This window comes from Narcine bancroftii, chromosome 2, assembly GCF_036971445.1.
Source record: "Narcine bancroftii isolate sNarBan1 chromosome 2, sNarBan1.hap1, whole genome shotgun sequence".
Classification (NCBI taxonomy): Eukaryota; Metazoa; Chordata; class Chondrichthyes; order Torpediniformes; family Narcinidae; genus Narcine; species Narcine bancroftii.
The window spans coordinates 315491397-315506456 of NC_091470.1; the positions used below are offsets into that span (position 1 = coordinate 315491397).

The 15060-nt window shown below is 42.4% G+C and overlaps 1 long non-coding RNA gene across 1 annotated transcript in view; it reads left to right on the forward strand.

The window, feature by feature from the left end:
- The first annotated feature begins 1037 nt into the window (after positions 1-1037).
- LOC138755547 (uncharacterized) overlaps positions 1038-15060 on the forward strand; it is an 84069-nt gene continuing 70046 nt past the window's right edge. The window contains exon 1 of the long non-coding RNA XR_011352381.1: positions 1038-1101. This is a non-coding gene — a long non-coding RNA (uncharacterized lncRNA). The remainder of the gene's footprint in view (positions 1102-15060) is intronic.

A 15060-nucleotide genomic window follows, 5' to 3' on the forward strand; every position in this document is an offset into this window, starting at 1 on the left:
GCATATCAGCTTCTGACTGAGATTGGTTCCAATGAGCTATCTCACTTGCTCTACATAAAACCCTGGAACATCTGGATCAAAATTGATCAGCAAACTCCAATACCTGGGACTCAACACCTCACTGTGTAAATGGATCCTGGATTTCCTCACCTCCAGACCACAATCAGTGAGGATTGGCAAGAACATCTCCTCCACAATCTCTTTCAGTACCACGGGGCTGTATTCTATACACCTATGACTGTGCGACTCTGTACAACAACAGCAGCATCTCCAAATTTACTGATAATAGTGGGTTCTATAAAAAGGGGTGATGAATCAGCACATAGGAGGAGATTGAAAAGATACCTGAATGGTGCATGAACAACAGCCTCACACTCAATATCCCCAAAACCAAGAAGTTGATCGTTAACTTCAGGAAGGGAAAAGCAGAGGTGCATGATCCAGTTATCATTGAGGAATCAGAGGTGGTGAAGGTGAACAAATTCAAGTTTTTGGGACTCACTATCTCAGGAGGATTTTTTTTGGACACAAGATACTAATGGTGTTGTGAAGAAAACACATCAGCATCTTTAACTCCTCAGGAGTTTGCAGAGGTTTGGTATGAAAGTGTGCTGACCAGATGCATCATGGATTGGTAATGGGAAACCAGTACTCCTGAACATAAAGCCTCATGAAAGGTAGCGGGCCCACAACCTTCCCCACTACCGAGAAAATCTACTGGGAGCACTGCTGTTGGAGAGCAGCAGCAGTAATCAAGGGTTGACATCAGCCAGCACTCTGTCTCACTCCTATCCTCACAAAAGAGTGATTGGTGCCATAAGACTTTCACCACCAAGTTCAGGGATAGCTGCTACCCCTCCACTACCAGACCCCTCAACAACAAACTACAATCAGAGACTAATTTAAAGACTCTTAATTTTGCACTTTATTGACTTTTTTCTCTCAGTTTGTTTACATTTCTTTATTTGTTTACATGTGTACGTTGAGTAGGGTTTTTTTTACACTACCAACAAGTGGTAATTCTGCCTCACCTGCAGGAAAAAGAATCTTAGGATTGGATGTGATGTCATGACAAAAAAATCTGAAATCAATGGCTCTATGGTAAGAGAAAGTGTATTTACAGTTCATTTTAAAATCTCCAATATTTTCAGATCCTTTTCAGATCATACACTGGTGGTGTGTGTTCTAATAGTATTGAACTGTTCCTGATACTAGTTACCATAGGTCCAATTGTATTCATCAAACAAAAATTTTATTATGCACTGGAATTGCTGATAATATATTTATTTTGTTATCATTCTGAGGGAGGGAATCTCAACTTTCCATTAAATGTGGAGCCAGATTAAAATTATCTCATTAATATCTCCAAGGATATTTATTGAGCTAAGAGCTATTATTTCCATCCAAGTATTAATTCCCTAACTGCAGTGTGTTTGGATTCACACTGTGGAAACCTGACATGTAACAAGTAAACCCAGAAATGAAATGTCTAAATTGCACAAGTTTTCCCTACATCCTCTCCCATATTTCATTCAGATTTAGGGGGATTACCATTCTCCTCAAAATCTTTAAATTCTGTTCTTAGCTGGTTATTGATAAAACTAATTTTTCTTGATATTAATAAACATAGCAAAAGCTTCTGACAAGATGCATTCCAGAAACACTGAAAATAATTCTTCCAGATGTTTGCTAATTTTTCATTTATCTGCTGTCACATTTTTTTTAATTGGCCTGTTTTGATTTTATATGACTTCTCAGCTGCCTGTGTCAATAAATAGAAATTTAATAAATCATACTGGGGTTGCTATATGTTTTACAATTCTAAATATGTTACACTCTGCAGGGTAAAATAATATAACTCCAAGATATGTCCCATCTGAAATTAAAAACCCTGACACAGCTTAATGTTGTTAATTGCTCAAATTGAGAATCACATTCATGTTATGTAGATTTTATATTTTGAAGGCGACAACTATTCTAATAATCTATTGTCTTCCTGATATCATTGATCTTAGATCTATCTGTCTTTGTGTGTGTGTGTGTGTGTGTGTGTGTGTGTGTGTGTGTGTGTGTGTGTAAAACTGAAAGAGAAAAATAGCAATGTCCTTCTTCATGGCCTTTAAGAACTGTGTGTGATCTTACTGGAAGGTGCAATGATTTCCATTGGCAAAGTTTTACAAAGCTAAAAGGAAGCACAAGCCAAATTATGTACTCTAGCCCAACCTGTTAATTCTTTGGCTTGGCTTCGCGGACAAAGATTTATGGAGGGGTAATGTCCACGTCAGCTGCAGGATCATTTGTGGCTGACAAGTCCGATGGGGGACAGGCAGACACGGTTGCAGCGGTTGCAAGGGAAAATTGGTTGGTTGGGGTTGGGTGTTGGGTTTTTCCTCTTTTGTCTTTTGTCAGTGAGGTGGGCTCTGCGGTCTTCTTCAAAGGAGGTTGCTGCCCGCCGAACTGTGAGGCGCCAAGATGCACGGTTTGAAGCGATATCAGCCCATTGGCAGTGGTCAATGTGGCAGGCAGCAAGAGATTTCTTTAGGCAGTCCTTGTACCTCTTCTTTGGTGCACCTCTGTCACGGTGGCCAGTGGAGAGCTCGCCATATAACATGATCTTGGGAAGGCGATGGTCCTCCATTCTGGAGACGTGACCTACCCAGTAGCCCAACCTGTTAATGGACTGACTAAATAATTGCAAAGTAAACTGTTCACCTTCATCATCCTGTTCATTGGCTTTATTGTTTTCTCTTTGATTTGATCTCATTTAGAGTAGCTTAGTCTTAACTTTTGAAGGAAGCCAAATATTTACAGTGGAGACCTTGAGAGAAGTAAGCCCTGTTTCTATATTTTCCAGATTTAAATTGTGGTCCACCGTTGTCTTTCATGCTGGTCTAAGCACATTATGTATATTTCAAAAAACAAATAAGCAGAGTTCAGCAGAAAGAAATTGATTGTTCTTTTTATTGAATCATCTGATTCAATGCAGCTTGGCCCAGGTGGATACATTATTTGTAGTGCATGCCACTGGCCTATTCTAAAATTATGGATTTATGGAAATTTACAGGTCAAAGGAAATGTCATTCGTTTTTTTTTAATTTTAAGTACATGAACACGGCTGGCAAGGCTTACATTTATTATCCACCCCCAATTGTCCTTGGGAAATCATGGTGATCTACTTTCTTGAATTGCAGCAATCTTTCTGGTGAAGATAATCCCACATGGGTAGGAAGTGTCAGGATTTAGATTCATCGATGATGAAAAACCTGTCATATATTTCCAAATCAGGATGGTGTGCAGTTTTAAATCCTGTTGTAGAGATCATCTGTTAGACTGCTCACAGGAAAGGCATTCTCATTGCACTAGATATAAAGTGACAAATAAACTTACACGTTGTGCATGAATCATAAAAAATGTAGCAAGTCCAACAAGTAAATAAGAAGGAAAACAACACTTTGACCTTTATTGTGAAGGGCTTGAAAGTTAAAAATTGGGAGGTTTCGTTAAATTATGCAAGTTGTTGGTGAGGCCAAACCAGGTATACTGTACACATTTTTGGTTTCCCCCCCCCCACCTTAAAAAGATATAGAAATATCCTTTTTAATACATAGAACATTACATTACAGAAACAAACCCTTCAGCCCTCGAGCCTGTTCCAAACTCTTTTTCTGACCTGCACTTGGACCATAGCCCTCATACCCTTCCCATCCATGGACCTGTCTAATTTTTTTCTTAAATGTCAAAATTGAGCTTGCATTTCAGCTGGCAGTACATTCCACACTCCCAATACTCTCTGTGTGAAGATCTTTCCTTTACACTTTTCGCATTTCATTCATATCCTCCAATTTTTATCTCACCTAACCTCAGTGGGAAAAGCCTACTTCCATTAATTCTATATATTCCCATCATAATTTTGTATACCTCTAACAAATCTCTCCTTCATTCTTCTGCACTCCAGGGATTAAAGTACTAACTTGTTTCACATTTACCTGCACTCGCAATCTTAATATCCTTCCTATAGTTAGGTGTCCAGAACTGCATACTAGATTCCAGATTTGACTTCATAATGTCTTACACTACCTCACCATAATATCTTAACTCCTATACTCAATGCTTTGATTTATGAAGGTCAATGTGCCAAAACCTCTCTTTATGATCCTATTTACCTGTGACACCATCTTCAGGCAATTATGTGCCTGTATTTCCAGATCCCTTTGCTCTACCGCACTCTTCAATACTGTACCATTTATAGTGTACATCCTACCTTGGTTTTTCCTTCCAAAGTGCAACACCTTTTATTTGTCTGCATTAAATTTCATCTGGCATTTTGCAGCCTATTATTCCAACTGGTCCAGATCCTTTTGCAAGCTTTGAAAATCTTCCTCCCTGTCCACTACTCCTCCAATCTTTGTGTCATCTGCATTTTGCTGATCTAATTTACCACATTATCATCCAGATTATTGATAAAGATGACAAACAACAGTGAACCAATACTGATCCATGAAGGCACACCACTAATCATGAACGTCCAGTTATAGAGGAAATCATCCACCACCATTCTTTGGCTTCTCCTGTAAAGCCAATGTCTAATCTAATTTAAATGAACAATGAGCAACTGAATGTTCTTGACTACCATTTGAGACTTTGTTAACAGCATTAATAAAGTTCATGTTAATATCATCCATGGCCTTTCCTTCAATTTTTTTCTGGTATCCTCCTTGAAAAACTATGCAATTCATTAAGCATGACCTACCATGCCAAAGCCATGTTAATCAGTCCCTATTCATCCAAATCCAAATTCCATGGTTGAATACAGAGGTTCGAGCCCTTCTCAGAGCTCATGATGCTGCATTCAGGACAGGGGATAAGATGGCACTAAGATCACCCAGGGCTGAACTCTCCCATGCAACCTGGAAAGCAAAGTGAGGGTACACGCAAAAGATCCACCGACAGCTGTGCGACTCTGGTGAAACAAGGCACATGTGACAAGGGATCAAGACTATTACAGGTCGCAAGTCAACCTTGCAAATTAAGGACAATAACATCTCCCTTCCGGACAGATATATGGTTTGAAGAGAAGGACAGGATAATGCCAAAGAAAGCTCCATGCACCCCCCCCCCAACCACCCGCATAGCCTCAGTCAAAATGAGGAGATTCCTATCTAAGGTGAACACACACAAGGCGGTAGGACCAGGCAATGTACTGTACCTGGTTGGGTACTGAAAGACTTTGCAGACCAATTGACAGAGGCCTTCATGGACATCTTTAACACATCACTGCAGCAGTCCATTGTTCCCACAGGGTTCAAGACAGTTACCATCATCCTGGTACCCAAGAGGGGGACAATAACAGGCCTCAATGATGACTGCGCTGTGGCAATGACCTCCACCAATGTGAAATGCTTTAAGTGCCTGGTGATGGAACACATCAAAGCACTCCTCCCAGAGATACTGGATCAATTTCAATTTGCCTATAGAAGAAACCATTTCATAGACAATGCTATGGTCTTGTCGCTTCACTCTGGCCTGGCCTACCTGGAGAACAATGATGTTCTGCTACCGACCTCAACAGACTGTCTTCTTTCCGTTAGGAAGTCCAGGATCCATAATTATCTTGAAACTATTGATATTGTGATCACTGCACTTTACTGTTCCTCTACACCAGTGGTTCTCAACCTTTTTCTTTCCACTCACATACCACTTTAAGTATTCCCTATGACATAGCTGCTCTGTGATTAGTAAGGGATTGCTTAAGGTGGTATGTGGGTGGAAAGAAAGTTTGAATACCATTGTTTTAATTGTACCTAATCGACTCATTATGTGCATGGTTTCATAACTCCAAAGGAAATGGGCCAATTACAATTTTTCCTAAGTAAAATATTTCAGTAACTTTTGGATTAAGATCAGTGATTCTCAACCTTCCCTTCCCACTCTGAAATTCTCTGACCTCAAAGGGGGAGGAGGACAGATAATCAGAAATGTGTGTTGTGGGGAACTGGCACAGAACAAAGTTATAGACCAGCATATAATGTGAAAAATAGGAACAGGGTATGGCCATTCAACCTTTTGAGTTTACCCTACCATTCAGTAGGATCATTGTTGATCATATGATTTCACCAGGGCTGGTGCCAAGGAGGGGTTGGTATTTATTGGTATTTTTGACCCCAAATAAGGTATTGTGACCCCCACCTACAGCACTAGTGTCCACGGAATATAAGCAGCATGTTTGTCTTTTACATCGGAGGTGGCAGTGGTTCATGGTAGGTAGGCACCACCACCACCCCCCACCCACTGAGCGAGTTTTTGAATTTCAGATTATGCCCCCTCTCTCTGCGGTTACTCTAATGCCCCACGATTAGACGTTCAAATGCCGACCATGGAGCTTGCTTCTATTTTCCTGCGTTCTCTCCATACCCTTTAATCCCTTTAGCCAATAGGGCCACATCCAACTCATTTTTGAAGATATATATCATGAAATAGTATCAACAACATTCTGTGATAGCAAATTCCATAAGTTCACAACTCTGCATGAAAAGGTTCCTCCTCATCTCAGTTCTTAATGGCTTACCGCTTATCCTTAGGTGGTGACCTCATATTCCAGATTTCTCCAAGCTGCATCTGACCTGTCTAGCCCTGTCTTAGTGAGAAACCCTTTCATTCTTCTAAATTCCATTGTGTTTGTCTTCACTGGTCAGACCTATATTTCTAGGTATCAGTCTGTTGATCCTTCACTGCAGTCTCCCAAAGCAAGAATATCCTTCAGATGCAGGAGATCAAAACTGTGGACAATACTCAATGTGTGACCTCATCTTACTTTTCTTTCAATTAAACTATGCATCTCTGTAGATAAACATGAGACTAGATTAAATGGGGAATCCAATTGTTAATAATTTCATGAGATACTTTGCTTTGGTGTATTAGATTATTGTCCCTATTAGTTCATCACAGTGGAAGACAGCAGAGTAGGAATCTAACTTCATACATTGGGAAATCAGAAATGACTACACACAATTTAGAATTTAGATTAAATTAGATACTGAATAAACAAATTGAAGTTGAATGCAACTAAATTAATGAGGCCAAAGATTTATTGTTTTGTGGGAATTTATTACAAAGCAATGACTGACATCTGAAAAATGCAGCTAAATCAAAATGAAAATAGGATATTGAAAGTGTTACTCCTGCCACCATGCATCTTAAGACCTTAGCAGTTGGTACATGTCATATACTGATATAACAGGGAAGGGAGAGTCTAACACTTCTGAGTGTGATGCATTAACTTTGACAACAGCGTTGGTGCCATCCCGGGAATCAATCTGGTGAACCTTTGCTGCAGCATTTGGAGACCAAAACTGTACACAGTACTCAAGCTGTGACCTCACCAAAGCCCTGCAGCGAGATCCTCCTGCTTCTATATTCAAAACTTTCAATGACACCCATGTCTTGTTACAGCTTCCCTTTTCCTAATTTCTCACCACTCAAATAATAATCTGCCTTCCCATTATTGTTACCAAAGTGGCAGGTCAGACTCTAGTGGTCAGCTTTTTGAGGTTTGTGTTCAACAGAGGCTAATTAATAAGAAAAAAAAAAATCATCTTGATCAGAATGTTTATTTACTTCTTTTTAACTGATGCTAATTTTGCAATAGGACAATACGCACAACCTGCATACATAGCAATGGTAAACTTAGTTTGACTAGTGATTTCTTGGGGCAACTGAACACCATACCAGCCAATGCCTTCACCAATTTTAAATGTTTACATTTTGAATTTACGAACTCATCTTCATGAAAACCACAGTATCATAATGCTTACTTTCAGGAGATCAAGGTAGAATATAATTAATAGGCTTTAAATGTCATTGGTTTGCCAGTTTTCTTATTACGTAAGGTACTACCTGTATTAATTTTGCATATCTGAGCCTAAACTATTTTTTAAATTCAGAGTGATTAAGCAATTTGAAAGATTTATTTTTTATTGAACAAATCACAAAAGCTAATGTGAAGACATATCACTGGATCCATGTTTTTGCACTTTTAAAGCAGTTAAAAAATAATTGATTCAGAAGCTATGCAGTAGGCTGTGTTAGTATTAATACATTCTGTCTAGCTCTCAATAATAGCAAAACATCATCACATATATTACAGCAGTAGGCAGCTGGTAAAATTACTGAAAAAAAGCATGAAATGTAATTAATTTTTTTTTCCAAAGAATAAACTAGGTGCTTGTTATAAAATGATGTTCCACCCTATATTTTGACCTTTAAATATCTTGCAGGATATATTTTTCATGGAATAAACCTTCTTTGGAAGTTCTTTTCAATTCATTTCTCTGGACTGACCACTGACATTTCCCCCCAATTAAACTATGTTTCTGTGGTCGAACATTATGTGGCTTAATTAAATAGAGAATCTAAATAAGTTTTAAAAAAAGAACTATTATTAATTATTTCATTAGTTATTCTGCTTTGTTGAATCAGACTGCTGTCCCTATTAGCTTATCACAGTTGGGCATGGAAGATTAGCAGTCTAATTTCATACATTGGGAAATCAGAAATAATGTTTGTGTGGCGGTGCATATCACTGATGGCAGGCAAACGAACTCTGCATGTTACGGTCGTGGCAGCGGAGCAGCCAGGTCAAGATGGCGCCGCCGGGGCCATCTTTTCCGCTATTTGGGTCCGCATACGCACAGGGCAATCCCATGACATTGGTTGTGGCGCGAGAGCAGGACCTACCCATGGCCTTTTAAAGTGCAGCACGGGAAGTTTCAATAAATAACCGGAATGCAAATGACCCCACCGACTACTGGTCTCGTTCTTCCTGACTCCGTTTAGCTACTGCTACATTGCTGACCCCAACGGGTCCAGACACCACTGGACTCAGCAGAATAGACGCTGCAGCAGTCAGTGCAGTTGGCCTCAAACTTCCAACTTTCTGGACGCTTCACCCAGGCACTTGGTTTGGACAGGCAGAGGCACAGTTCCAGATAAAGCAGATTACCTCAGACTCCATCAAGTGCAACCATGTTGTCAGCTCCCTGGACTAATAAACCACAGCAAGAGTGGATGACCTCATAGAGCCCATCGGAGGAAGGTAAATAGTCCACATTGAAGGTGCTGCTCATTTCCGCCTACAGTGTCTCCAGACACCAGCCAGGTTCATGCACCTGGATGTCCTGGTCGACAAAATGCTCATGTTATCAGAGGACCACAAGCCTTGCCTCATGTTTGAACAGGCATTCTTAGAACAGATGCCCGATGACATCCAGCTGCTGCTAGTGGATGAGGATCTCAGTGACCCCCACAAGGTTGCAGCGAAGGCGGACATCTTCTGGCTCACCAAAGGAAGAATTAATCTACCATGAATCAGCTGACATGCCCCCAGACAGAGCAGCAGCCCAATCCCAAACAAACAGGTATCAGCCACACCCTATAACCCTGTAGAGATGTGGTGGTGTTCCTACCACCAACGCTGGGGAGCAGAAGCCCGTAAATGCAAGCAGCCCTGCACATTTCTGGGAAAGGCTGGCTTTGGTGGCTGGCCATGCAAACAGCCTACTACATGTAAAAGACAAGACCGTGGGCTGCTGGTTCCTTGTCGATAAGTGGGCAGAGCTCAACATCATTCCACCAACGCCACTAGAGACCTGAACACAACCACGCAAGCCCACCCTGCGGATAGCCAAAAAAACCTTCGACATTGGCAAGTGCCAATCCACCTCAGCAGCGAGACCATCCACTGGGATTTCACACTGGCCACAGTGGAGAAGCCACACTTCAGTGCAAACTTCTTTCGAGTTCACCTCATGGACCTTAAAACTAAATGCTTGGTGCACGCCCAAATGTTCCAGCTCACTGCCACCAGCGTACAGAACCAGCAAATGGCCACAGTCAACACCCCCACTGACAAGTACAGCCACATTTTGACCAAATTTCATGTCCAGTTCACGTCCATGATCCCAAGACACAGTGTGCAGCCCCCCCACCCCCTCCATCCAAGCAAAGGCCAGACACATTCCCCCAGACAAGCTACAACTGGCCAAGGAGGAGTTCAAACGTATGGAGAAGCTGGGGATTGTCTACAGGTCTGTCAGCCTGTGGGCCTCCCCTCTGCACATGGTACCCAAGGCCACATGGGGCTGGCAACCTTGTGGGGACTATCGGCTTCTCAACGATTCAACTACCCTGGTCCAGTCCACCACATACAGGATTTCACAGTCAATCTACACGGCACGACCGTTTTCTCCAAAATCAACTTGGTATGAGGCTACCTTCAAATCCCCATCCACCCAGATGACATCGGCAAGACGGCTTTCATCATGCATTTCAGACTCTGAGTTCCTACGCATGCCTTTCAGTCTTAAAAATGGAGCACAGACCTTCCAGCACCTCATGGATGCAGTGGGCATGGATCTGGACTTTGTTTTCATCTAGCTGGACATCATCCTCATCACCATCAGGAGTCACCAGGAACACATTACCCACCTACACAAACTCTACTCCCGCCTGGCTGACTTTGGCCTCACGGTCAACCCAGAAAAGAGACAGTTCAGCCAGGAGGTGATCGATTTCCTAGGCCACAGGATTGTCAGGGATGGAGAGAAACACCATTGCTGGAGTAGGTGGAGGCCATTCCGCAGTTTGCAAGACCCAACATGCTCAAGGGCCTTCAAGAATTTGTCATCATGGTCAAATTTTACAAACGCTTTGTACCCACCACAGCACAAATCATGCTCCTCCTCTTTGCCATGATGACCTCCAAACAGAAGGACTTGGCCTGGAGCGAGGATGCAGCCACAGCTTTCTAAAGGACCAAGCTATGTCACTGTTCCACCCCAGAATGGATGTTCCCACCTCCCTGACAGTCAACACATCGGTCACAGCAATAGGGGGTGTACTCGAACAGCTGGTGAACGGACATTGGAGACTTTTGGCCTTCTTCAGCCGCCATTTGTGTCCCCCTCTGAGTTAAAATACAGTGCTTTTGTCCAGGAACTCCTAGCCCTCTACCTCTCGGTAAGGCACTTACACTACTTCTCCAAGAGCAGGTCTTTCACCATGTATAGCAACCACAAAACCCCCACCTTCACCTTTTCAAAAGTTTCCGACCCCTGGCATACGTATTGGAATTCACCACCAACATTCAACATCTCTCTGGCAAGGAGAATGTCATCACTGATGCCCTCTCAAGGCCGGCCATCCAGTCGCTGGCAGTAGGCCTAATCTATTCTGAGCTTGCATGGGGGCAATAAGACAATGCGGAGACCCAGGTTTTTCAGCTATCACCAGCCTCCCCTTCGAAGACGTCCCCTGCCAGACAGCAGCCACACCCTGCTCTGTGACAATCCCACCAGTCAGCCCCAACCAGTCATTCTGGGTCAGTAGAGACAATGGGTTTTCCACTCCAATCATGACCTCTCACCCCCATCCATCAAGACCAGAGAATGCATGGTCTCTGCATCGTTTGTGTAGCATGGCTTATTAAAACAGATCATTGAATTGGTGCGCATTTGCACACATTACCATGTTTTCAAAGTCCACAGACACACATAAGTTCTCATCCAACGATTCGACCACATCGGCGTCGATATCGTCAGTCCCCCGCCCATGTCACCAGAAGTCCAGTATCTCCTCAGTGGTTGACCACGCCACCAAATGGCCCCAGGCCATCCCTCTCAGAGATATCTCCACAGATTCCAGTGCCAGGGAAGTGCTCACACACACATTGGATATCCTAGTTCGGGTCACCTGGCCATATCACTACAGTCAAGGAGGCTCAATTCACCTTGGCCTTGTGGACATAGCTCGCCTCCCTCTTCAGCACAAAACTCTACCTCATGTCCACCTACCACCCACAATCCAATGGCCTGGTAGAATGTTTCTACCGCCACCTAAAGTCGACACTCATGGCCTGCCTGACCAGACCCAACTGGGTGGACGAGCTTCCCTGGGTGATCTTTGGCATCCGGACAGCACACAAGGAGGATCTCCAGGTTTCCTCTGCTGAGTTGGTAGATGGAGCCACTTAACCTTCCCTAAAGAATTCTTCCCCGCTTCCAGGCGCACAGACACAGAAGGAGGGCAACACTGCATAAACTGAGTGATATGATTGACTCGCTTGTACCACAGCCATCCTCACAACACAGACACCACCCCACCTCAGTGCCCGCAGACTTAAAGACAACTGACTATGTGTTCATTCACCGAGGTATTCACCGACAACCACCCACCGCCCCAACAACCCTATGAAGGCCCTTACAAGGTAGTCAGCAGGAGCAGCAGTACATTCACATTAGACATTGGGGGCAGGGAGAAACTGTTCACAGCTGATCGCCTGAAGTCTGTGCATCTTGACCTCAGTCAGCTCGTTGCCCTACAGCCAGCCAAGTGTAGGGGCAGACCCCCTAAGGCAAACCCAACCCAGGATTTTGGGGGCACAGGACTCCATCACCCTTTTGGTGTGGGGTTGTTGTGTGGCGGTGTACATCACTGAAGTCAGGGGAACCATCTCCACGAGTTACAGTCGTGGCAGCGGAGCAGCCGTGTCAAGATAGTGCTGCCGGGGCCATCTTTTCTACTGGCAGGATTGGGTCTGTACGTGCGTGGGGCAACATCATGATGTTGTTTCCGGCACAAGGGCGGGTCTTACCCATAGCCTTATAAGGCGCAGCACAGGAAGTTTCAATAAATTTCACTGGAGTGCAAATGAGCTCACTGGCTACTGGTTTTGTTCTTCTCCACTCTGTTTAGCTGCCACTACATTAATATATAATTTAGAATTTCAATTAAATTAGATACTGAATAAACCATTAGATACTGAATAAACCATTAAAATTGAATGCAATTAAAATAATGAGACCAAAGGTTGGTTGTATTGTGGGAGTCTAGGATAAAGAAATGTTTACATCTAAGATGCGCAACTGAATCAAAGTGAGGGTAGGAATATGAAGGTGTTATTCTGACAACCAAAGCTTTTGAAGACCTTTGCTGCTGGTATGTGTCATATACATGATAAAACAGAGAAGGGAGACTGTAATATCCTGTGGGGGCGATGAACTAACTTTAATGATAGCATTGGTATTTCACTGAACTTGAAAATGTCACCACTTTTACTGTCAATTTCCAACATGGATCCAACTCCAATACCTTCCTTCCATTTCTGGATCTCTCTGACTCACAACATGGCCCAGTTACTAACATATTTTGCAAGATTCCCACACTTACCTTATCTATACTTCCTCTCTCCTCACCTTCTGTAAGGATGCTACACTTTCACCCATTCTCTTTGTCTCCATTGTATTTGTTCCAGTTGTGCTTATCAAGCATTCTGTAGGTTCACTTTTCCATCACCATTTAGCACTCCCTGTCCCATGATATCTCCCATGCAACACTTGCCATTCACTTTTCTATCACACTGTTCAGGGCCCCAAACATTCATTCCAGGTAAAGGAAGTACATTATAGTTCATCTGATCAAAGGTAGCACATGAGTGATCCTAAGATTCCCATTACATGTCATTTTAATTGTCAATCCCAATTCCATTCCAAACTGTCTGTCAAATGCCTCCATTTCAACAACAAGTCATCAAATAAACTAGAGGAACAACATCTTATGTTCCATCTGGGCATTTTGCAACTCTCTGGAACAAAACTTGAATTTTCCAACTTTAGATAAGAAGCCCTTGGACCATTCTCAATTATTATGCTCAAGTCTCTTTCTTGCCCAGTTTATTTAAAATGTCTTGTTGATGAACAGTTCTCGTGCTCCTTATCATCTGACCTGTCTTAATCCATCTCTATGCAAGCTTTCATCTTGCATCTCATTTGTTTCTCACCAACCCCCCCACCTCTGCTTTTAAACTCTTCGCCCATTTCTGAGGGAGGATCCTGGCCCCAAAACATTTAACTGATTTCTCTTTACACAGATGCTTCTTGACTGGTTGGGTTCTTCCAGCATTTCTGACTTTGAGTGTATTTGACAAACAGTGACAGATATGTTTCTAAATCAAGCATAGCTTATATTTAAATCTTGAGGAAATCCAATTGATATGGACCCCAGATGTTCATTATTCTCCCACATTTCGTTGGTAGTGGGATGGTTTGACTTGCCTGTCTGTCCCTATGTATCTCCAACTTTGGTGGCCCAGAACAGCAGTAAGTAGAACTGCTGCCTCTCAGTTCTTGTAATCTGGATTCAATTCCAATTTCTGGTGCAGTCTATGTGGGGCTCCCACATCTTCATTTTGACTGCATGGGCTTCCTCTTGGCAATTCACTTTCTAGTCATTCAAATGGATGTTGGTAGGTTAATTGGTCATTATAATTTGGCTCGTATATAGCTATACATTAGAATCTAGAAGAATTGATTGGAATATGAGGAGAATAAAATTGGATTATTGTAGGATTAATGTCAATGGGTATTTTATAGTCGGAAGAGACTCCATGGGTCAAAAGATGTTGGAGTTAATTGTCAAGTATGAGGTTATGCAGTATTTGCAGGCACATAATAAGATTAGCCAAAGCTTGCATGGTTTCTTTAAGAGAAAATATTTCTTGATATACCTACTGGAATTCTTTTAAGTGACAAGCAGGCCAGATAAAGGAGATGGGTTAGATGTTTTGTATTTTCAGAAGGCTATTGACAAGGTGCCGCACATGAAGATACTTAACAACACAAGAATGCATGGTAATAACAGAAAGTATATGAGAGCATTGGCTGATTGTAAGAATGCAGAGAATCAGAATACAAGGATCATATTCTATTTGGCTGTTAGTAGTATTTCACAGGGGTAGGTGTTGGGGCTGTTTCTTTTTCATGTTGTATATCAATGATTTAGACTATGGAATGAATGGTTTTGTGGCCAGGTGTGCAGACAGAATGAAGGTAGGTGGAGGAATAGGTAGTGCTGAGGTAACAGGGAGGCTGCAGAAGGACTTAGATTAGGAAAATGGGAAGAGAAGTGGCAAATGAAATATAATGTAGGAAAGTGAGCGGTTATCACTTTGGTAGAAAAAATAAACAGGCAAACTATTTTCTAAATGGGAGAAAATTGAAAATACCCAGA